The sequence below is a fragment of the Varroa jacobsoni genome, unplaced genomic scaffold (assembly GCF_002532875.2).
Source record: "Varroa jacobsoni isolate VJ856 unplaced genomic scaffold, vjacob_1.0 scaffold_750, whole genome shotgun sequence".
Taxonomy (NCBI): domain Eukaryota; kingdom Metazoa; phylum Arthropoda; class Arachnida; order Mesostigmata; family Varroidae; genus Varroa; species Varroa jacobsoni.
This window is the reverse complement of record NW_019213652.1, coordinates 265,984-273,050: the sequence shown is the minus strand read 5'-3', so window position 1 is coordinate 273,050 and position 7,067 is coordinate 265,984. Positions and strand designations below refer to the sequence as shown.

The following is a 7,067-nucleotide window of genomic DNA, read 5'->3' as shown; positions in this document are numbered from 1 at the left end:
GTTTTCTCTTCACTTATTTTAACTATTCATGAATCAAGGGCGCTGCTTAAACTGAGTCATTCTTGAGACGACTACCTATGCGGGTTACCAAGCCCCAGTGAGACCATCTGGCGACAAAGTTTGATCACCCCTATAGAATCGAATGAAACGGGCCAAAGTGAAAATGTGACGGGGACGATTTAGTTGCTACAGTGACTGTCCGTATCGCCGGCGTCGCTACCGCAGAATTTAGAAAAACAGCCGTTTTTGACGGTGCAGTAATGGTGGTGGCCTTTCGCGGGGACAGTTTTTCGTCCAGTGCCCTGCCTGGACCTGGCAGACAGCGTGCACAAGTACGTACACACATATAGACAGAGAGGGAGGAAGGCAGGCCGACAGACAGACACACACGCAGATCCATCCAGTGACATTGTGAAATGCGCGCACATTGTGACGCAATAGCTCCATGCTGTTTTTTACCACTACGCAGCCACCCTTCCCACTTGAATCTGTCATTGCCAGCCCACCAACAGCATCAACAAGACGGCCGATTGCAGACCTGGCAACCGCTGAAAGTGTTCGATGGCGATCTGTTGTCGTCGTATGATTGGCGGCATGATGCGTCCCAGTCGTGTTCCAAATGAACGAAGCTCCAGGCAGCGGTAGCAGCCCCATTAACGTCTTGATGAAGTTGATGGTGAACGTCGAACGCTGGATCTACTCCCGCCTTTTTGCTGTTCTAACTGGTGCTGTTGTTGTAGATGTTGTCGAGGTGCGCGTTCGCTTAGAACAAATGGCTCTTCTTTTGGCAAGCAAAAGCAGTTGCTGTGGCCAGATAACAGCATCTGCAGAGGCCTCTGCTGCTACATACATTGAAGCCATAGAGCGACGCTGTGACTATTCGATTTAAGCACCGGCAAACTGCTGTTACTGAAATCCAACCTCCTCCTGCCGCCCTTTCTGCAACGTCTAATATCCTAGGCATATGCCTGCACCGCTAGTGTATCTAGCGTCTTTTGTCAGTTTTCTTAACAATTAATGCGTTCATTCGATCTGAGAGCGCTAAGCTTGGGTTTGCTAGTGGGATTCGATGCGGATGGCCCAACGGGTATTGATATACGAACAGATAGATGCAAATAAACGCAAACTAACGATGGGAACGCTGACTTATCTGCAAGAAGACAAAAATAGACCAGCTGCGAATTTGGCGTATATTTGATGCTGTTGGTGTTGTCTACGTCGGACTTTCGCTAGTAGTACTGCTGCCCGTTGAGTGCCCTTGTGTTGGCAGACCGAACGATGGCAGCTGTTGTTAAACTAATTCTCAGACCTGTCTTTGACTTGTACTTGGGCGATGTGTTTATGCTGATGGTGTGAGCAAAATACAAACGTATGTTCCTAAACAAAAGGTGACAAGCGCGCGCCTGATAGGTGACCTATTTGATTCTGTTCGATGGCGACGGGCGAAAACGTAATTTAGCCATGTTTATTGTGTAAATTGTGAGTAGAGACAAAAATACAGATGGAGATTAAGCAGTCCCATAGCTTACTGAGCGGTAATGGATTGTTTGTATGACGATATATTGACAGCATTAGCCTTTCCGGTCTCGCAAGAATTCTGACCATAAATTATTTTTATTAATATATTTTATTAATTTAGAATTCAATAAGTGATAATGCGGCAAACTGAAGGTCAAACCAATTCGTTCAGCACTGAACCGTTTAATAGACAACACTTGGACTTGGCGCATGGCATTGTTGCTGTTTTGTATGAAGACACGTAATTAAATAAATGCCCATTTATTCCCTAATATATCAACCATCTTGTACTGTTTGATAATACAATAGCGAAAAAAATGACGACCTTCAGTGAATACGTGATGTTCAAGTGTAGACGCATACCTAACATAGATATATATTACTGGCAAATTTTTCACGACAACCAGCAGCATCTGTATAGACAAACGTTGACACTATTACAAAGCTTTGCTAGTCCTGGTGCGAACGGCATGTACGCGTCCTTATCTTGATGAAGATATAAAGAAAATCCGAATCGAACCAACAGATGCCTGTCTGTTCTGATAAAACAGATATTACCACTATCCGCAGGCCGTCTTCATGTGTCTGCCCTGTGAATTGGTCTCCAATCGAATGGTCGGCGACCCTACAGACAAACAACGGTCGAATGACATAACATTAGATAGACAGTGACGTGCCGGCAAAAGTGCTCACAGTCACAACAGGAGAACTCCAGGCGCGGAAGGTACATCAGATAGCTCTATTTTGCTGGTCTGGCTCGTCGAGAAGTCACGAGCTCGTGATATAAAGCGCATAGTTGATAGTGCTATAAATTGAGTAATAGTAATTGGGCAGTTTTCATATTTTTCCGCTGTTGCGTCAGCTGTGCATCGCGACGGTCTGCGGTAAACGGTCGGCTATCTTTGTTTATGACTGACGTTAGCTTCTGTGTGCTGTTGGCTAGATATGTATCTGCCAGGGCTATATGTCGAATTTGTTTTGCTATTGCCGAAGCTAAGCGAAGTCTGTCCAGCGTATTTGTCTTGGACGATATTATGGTTCTATGTATTGTTTAGATGCCCAATTGGATTTTGCTGCACGTGCTGTTAGCGGGCAGGCAAAGCGGCACTGGTAATGAGAAGGACGTTTAATAATGGCTGCAAGGCCTTATCCTTATCCACTTCCCCCCAGACCCATCCAGACCCCTAGCGTTTTTGTGGATGTTGGGTGACTTCGATGAACGAAATGCCCACTTGACTAATATGATAAGCCTTGGCGCGGACGTTATTTTTAAACTAACTGGTAAACTTATATAACGTCTATTAGGATAGTGACGGTAAATAGGTTACTAGGTGGGAATTACTAGGAAGGGTGATGAGATGCGTAGCTGGTCGCAATTAGGCGATTTCCTTTTTGAACACACACAGTAATAATTGTTATCGCTTTCGATTCGAATAGTTTCTGTATTTATAGGGAATTCTTATCGACTTGTTGTCCGATAAGCGATAGGGTCAATCAGTTAACTAACAACTATTTGCAATAGAATAATCACAACAGGAGAACTATATAACAACAAAGTATAAGAACAAAGTATATATATGTATGCCAATAGATAACAGAGAACGGATTTGGGTTCCCGGAGACTACTGGAAGCGTAGTGAACAATACGACGCTCTCATAATATAGGATACTTCTATATGTGTCGTAGTTTTCACATAATCGATAGTACATGTCTTTGACATGTAAAGACAAATACGTTGATCACATTTTAACTATACTCGTCTTTTCTTTATTCGTGTCCAATCGGTTTTCAGAAAATTAAAAAGCTCAGTCAATCTATCTGCATGCTTCTATCAGACCCCATTTTGCCAAGGGATCAAACAGTGCCCAAGAACATACGGAAGGAACCGAGACAGCGTTAATAGACGTGAAAAGCACCCAAGGGAGATTTCGAGCGACGTCGATGAGATATCGGCGGGTATCTCTGACTGAGGTTTGAGGCTGGAAAATTACGGTGTTCGGAGCTTGATATCATCAACAAAACGGCATAACTCTTACAATAAACAGTGTTCTGTAATTAGTTTTTGGTCGGATTCTACTGTCGTTGAAATATACGACCGGACAGCATGCATTAGTATTCGTCGCTAATGGAAGAAGATAGACGTTTTAGCCCAGTGGTCTAGAATGCAATAGGGAAACGATCGTCCATTACGAAATGTGACCTTTAGGGAGACAAGACATATTCTATCGCACTGGTGTTGTTGCTATATTCTGGCCATTTTAAAGTTATCCGATCCCACTTATAACGAACTTACATACAAACGACCATTTCAAATATTCCTCTAGCACTGGTAGTACTGAACAGTCTAAGTAATTTACGCAGCTTATACGTCAATTCCAAAACCCGTGCACCAAATGATCACGTTATACGTGACGTCACATATGTGATATTGACAATCGGAAAAAAAACAGGTATGTTTATCTAGAATTATCTGTTTCTATGTACAACTAGGTAGACGGAGAGAGACTCATATAAAACGGCCTACATGAACTAGCGGCCACTCCTCGTTTGATGTGATCGGACAACATAGATGTATATATAACAGGCAATTATAAATAACACAAAGTATTGATAATGATTACTACGAACAACGATATGTGATATAGCACGATGAATGATAAAATAGACATATACTGAAACGCGCAATGCAGTGAAGAAGACAAAGCTGATATGTAGACTGTTAATAATTTAAATAAATCTACGGTACTAGACGAAATGTTGATTAATAAGCGTCGTATCGTCATTTTTATCTTATAGCTTTTGGAAATAAAAACACCATTCTTTAGTTGATGAGGTAAAATTTCCTAAGATCGGTATTACCTATTCGAATGGGGTTGAAATTTAAGCGTGACTGACAAAAAAAAAAAAAACGAGTACTATCAATGGAACAAATTCATTTCAACTGTGTTATATTCGTAAATGGTCGTTCAGCTTCTCCTTATTTCGGACTACTCAAACAATTCGATTTTATACAATTCTTTCTTAGAGATAATAAAACAATTAGATGCGGTTGCCTTATCTGGGCGCTCTCAATATTCAGTTGCGCCAAGACTACGCCTGAACTCGAGCTTTCTGTTTTTATACTGTAGGGAGTATTTTGAGATGGATTATGTTTACTGAATTGGGTGGGACACCTAAAAATGATGCCCTCATGCAATGCCAGTTCGTTTTTAGTCAATCTCTTGTATTTATAATGGACTTTTTGTCGCTTCCTTTCAAGTGTGTAGGGTTGCTTCGGGTATAGTCAACCAAGGAGCCCATTCAGCTCTATTTCTTTAATAAAATTACACCAAAATATTGAGAAAACTACATACTCATTGGCAAAACGCCATGGGAATTTCTAGGACATACTTTATGACGATTTAAATGTGAAAGATGTATAATTTTGCACTGAATTTTGACTGAACACCCGAGTCTTTGTGAGCCAATCGAAAAGATCGACACTCAGTATTATCCGCAAACTAAGCTTGATGAAAACTATCTGTGTTGGAGTTTACTTTTCAAGTGAAATGAAAACCATCACAGGGTTGCCGTTGGTTGCTATTAGGGAAAACCTTTTTTTTTTTTTTTTTCGTTAGAGAGCACAGTAATTATTCATGAATTCTTGCAATGAACTGCTCATAACGACATCAATTAGCTTCTGCAGATAAAATGCATAACCAAAGCGTCGTATATGGCGCTGTGCAGGTTTCGTCATGGTGCTTTTGGCGATCTTAGCAGCGGAGCGTTACGCTGTCAAGCCGAGTACCCTTGGTTTGAGTCTGGCCACGCTACACCATGGTACATCATGCCTAAACAACGAAAAGAGACATCTTTTGCTTTTGTATAGAATCTGAAGTAAAACTAAAACTATTGACAATACGGTAGAAAGACGTAAAGCATATTATGCGGTCAAGCAATTGTAAACTATGAAGATGTGCTTTTGATTCTATTCTCTCTCTTCGATCACTGAGTGTCTGATCTGTCTTATTGTATTTGTATTATTTGCGAAACAGGATGGTCTTGAAAATGAATGAAATTTCTACGAAAAATTCACTATATTTTACAGTTCTATAACACACAGACAGGAATATAGCCCAGGCCCGTAAACAAAATTGCGCCTTTTAAGGATAAGGTGCTTTGTCAAAAGAAAAGGTCTAAAGGTGGGAATTTCAACGTGAAAGATGCTGCTGACAGTTATCGGCCAGTTACGAAAAGAGCCGATGAAATTATTGCGAAAGTTGAGCAAGACTGATAGTTAAGTGGCTAACTACGATAAACAGAACTTTAGAAATCTAGCTGCAAAATATTGGGGTACCATTTAAATACTCGTTCGTATTTCCATCTGAGAAACTCTATAGAAGAAAAATGACGCCGAGCGTTTTTTAACCTTGAGTAAACGACAATGATGTGCAGAAAAAGAAATAAGCAAAATAGGCCGTACAATTTGTGGCACAACCTAGTCCGACATCAAAGATGGTGTTTGGTGGGATACGAAAAGGATCGTACATTGTGGAACGCTTGATTCGGACTTCTATTGCTGGGAACTGCTAAGACACCAACAAGCCTATTAAAGAATCGACAAGACCTAGTAAACAGGAAAAACGTCATTTTACATCATGACAGTGGCCAGACCACATACATCGCCTAACTATTCGGCAAAAACTAAGAGAAATTAGATGGGGCACTTCAATGCATCTGTCATGAAGCCCGAATCTTGCACCATCAGACTGTGAACTGTTTCGGTCTCTGCAGAGCTCCCTTAATAATGACAGTTCGACTTCAATAGGAAGATATTTTATATTTTTTTTAAAAATAAAAAAATATTAGCTTTTCTTTCGGTGTTAGGACGATCAATTTTTTAACAATCCAATGTACTCAAAATGGAGCCATTGGTGGTTTAATAGTCATTGACGCTGAAAAACCCCATCTGGTCCGTAACGATACGCTTTTTGAGCTTCAATTACATTGGTCCGCCGCGTAATCGCGATGCGTCTTTTCGTGTGAGAAATATGAAAATAGTCGTTGACTGGTTAGAGCGCACGTACCTATTTAGATGCAGATTAATTGTGCTGGATACTGCGAACTCAGTTGGTCATCTAGTTAACTCACGGTGAATCACTGTTGACGAACTCGCAGACATACTTGTATCGGAATTAAGTTAAAGGTATCTAAACTTCTCTAAAAATGACAAAGTACGTTTCAAGCGTGTGGACAGGTCGTAACGCCTAAGATAAGCTCTATCTAATTCTATCATTAAAGTTTTACTATCTCGTTACAGATGTAGTAGTGTGAATATTTCTACTAAGCTTGTAATGGTGTTCGGGATATCGAAGATAACCTGATATCCCCGAAGAACGTGTGGAATGGCGATACAAACGAAAGTAACAGACGCCGAAAGAATCTGCGTTTGATCGAGACCAGATTCGGGTGCTGTTATTGTTAATATCGGCAACTGATTGCAAATCGGTCAAGAGTTATCGGCATTACGTTACAAGATAAGTGTCACTATAGAAGAAGAAGAAGAAGA

General features: G+C 40.9%; 1 long non-coding RNA gene across 9 annotated transcripts in view; it reads left to right on the top strand.

The window, feature by feature from the left end:
• Positions 1–4,287, top strand: part of LOC111263245 (uncharacterized) — a 19,144-nt gene extending 14,857 nt beyond the window's left edge. For 5 of the 9 annotated variants that reach the window (XR_015312217.1, XR_015312222.1, XR_015312219.1 and 2 more), the window contains one exon: positions 3,312–4,287. This is a non-coding gene — a long non-coding RNA (uncharacterized LOC111263245). The other 4 variants (XR_015312216.1, XR_002682112.2, XR_015312218.1 and 1 more) reach the window with 4 other exon arrangements.
• The last annotated feature ends 2,780 nt before the right edge of the window (positions 4,288–7,067 follow it).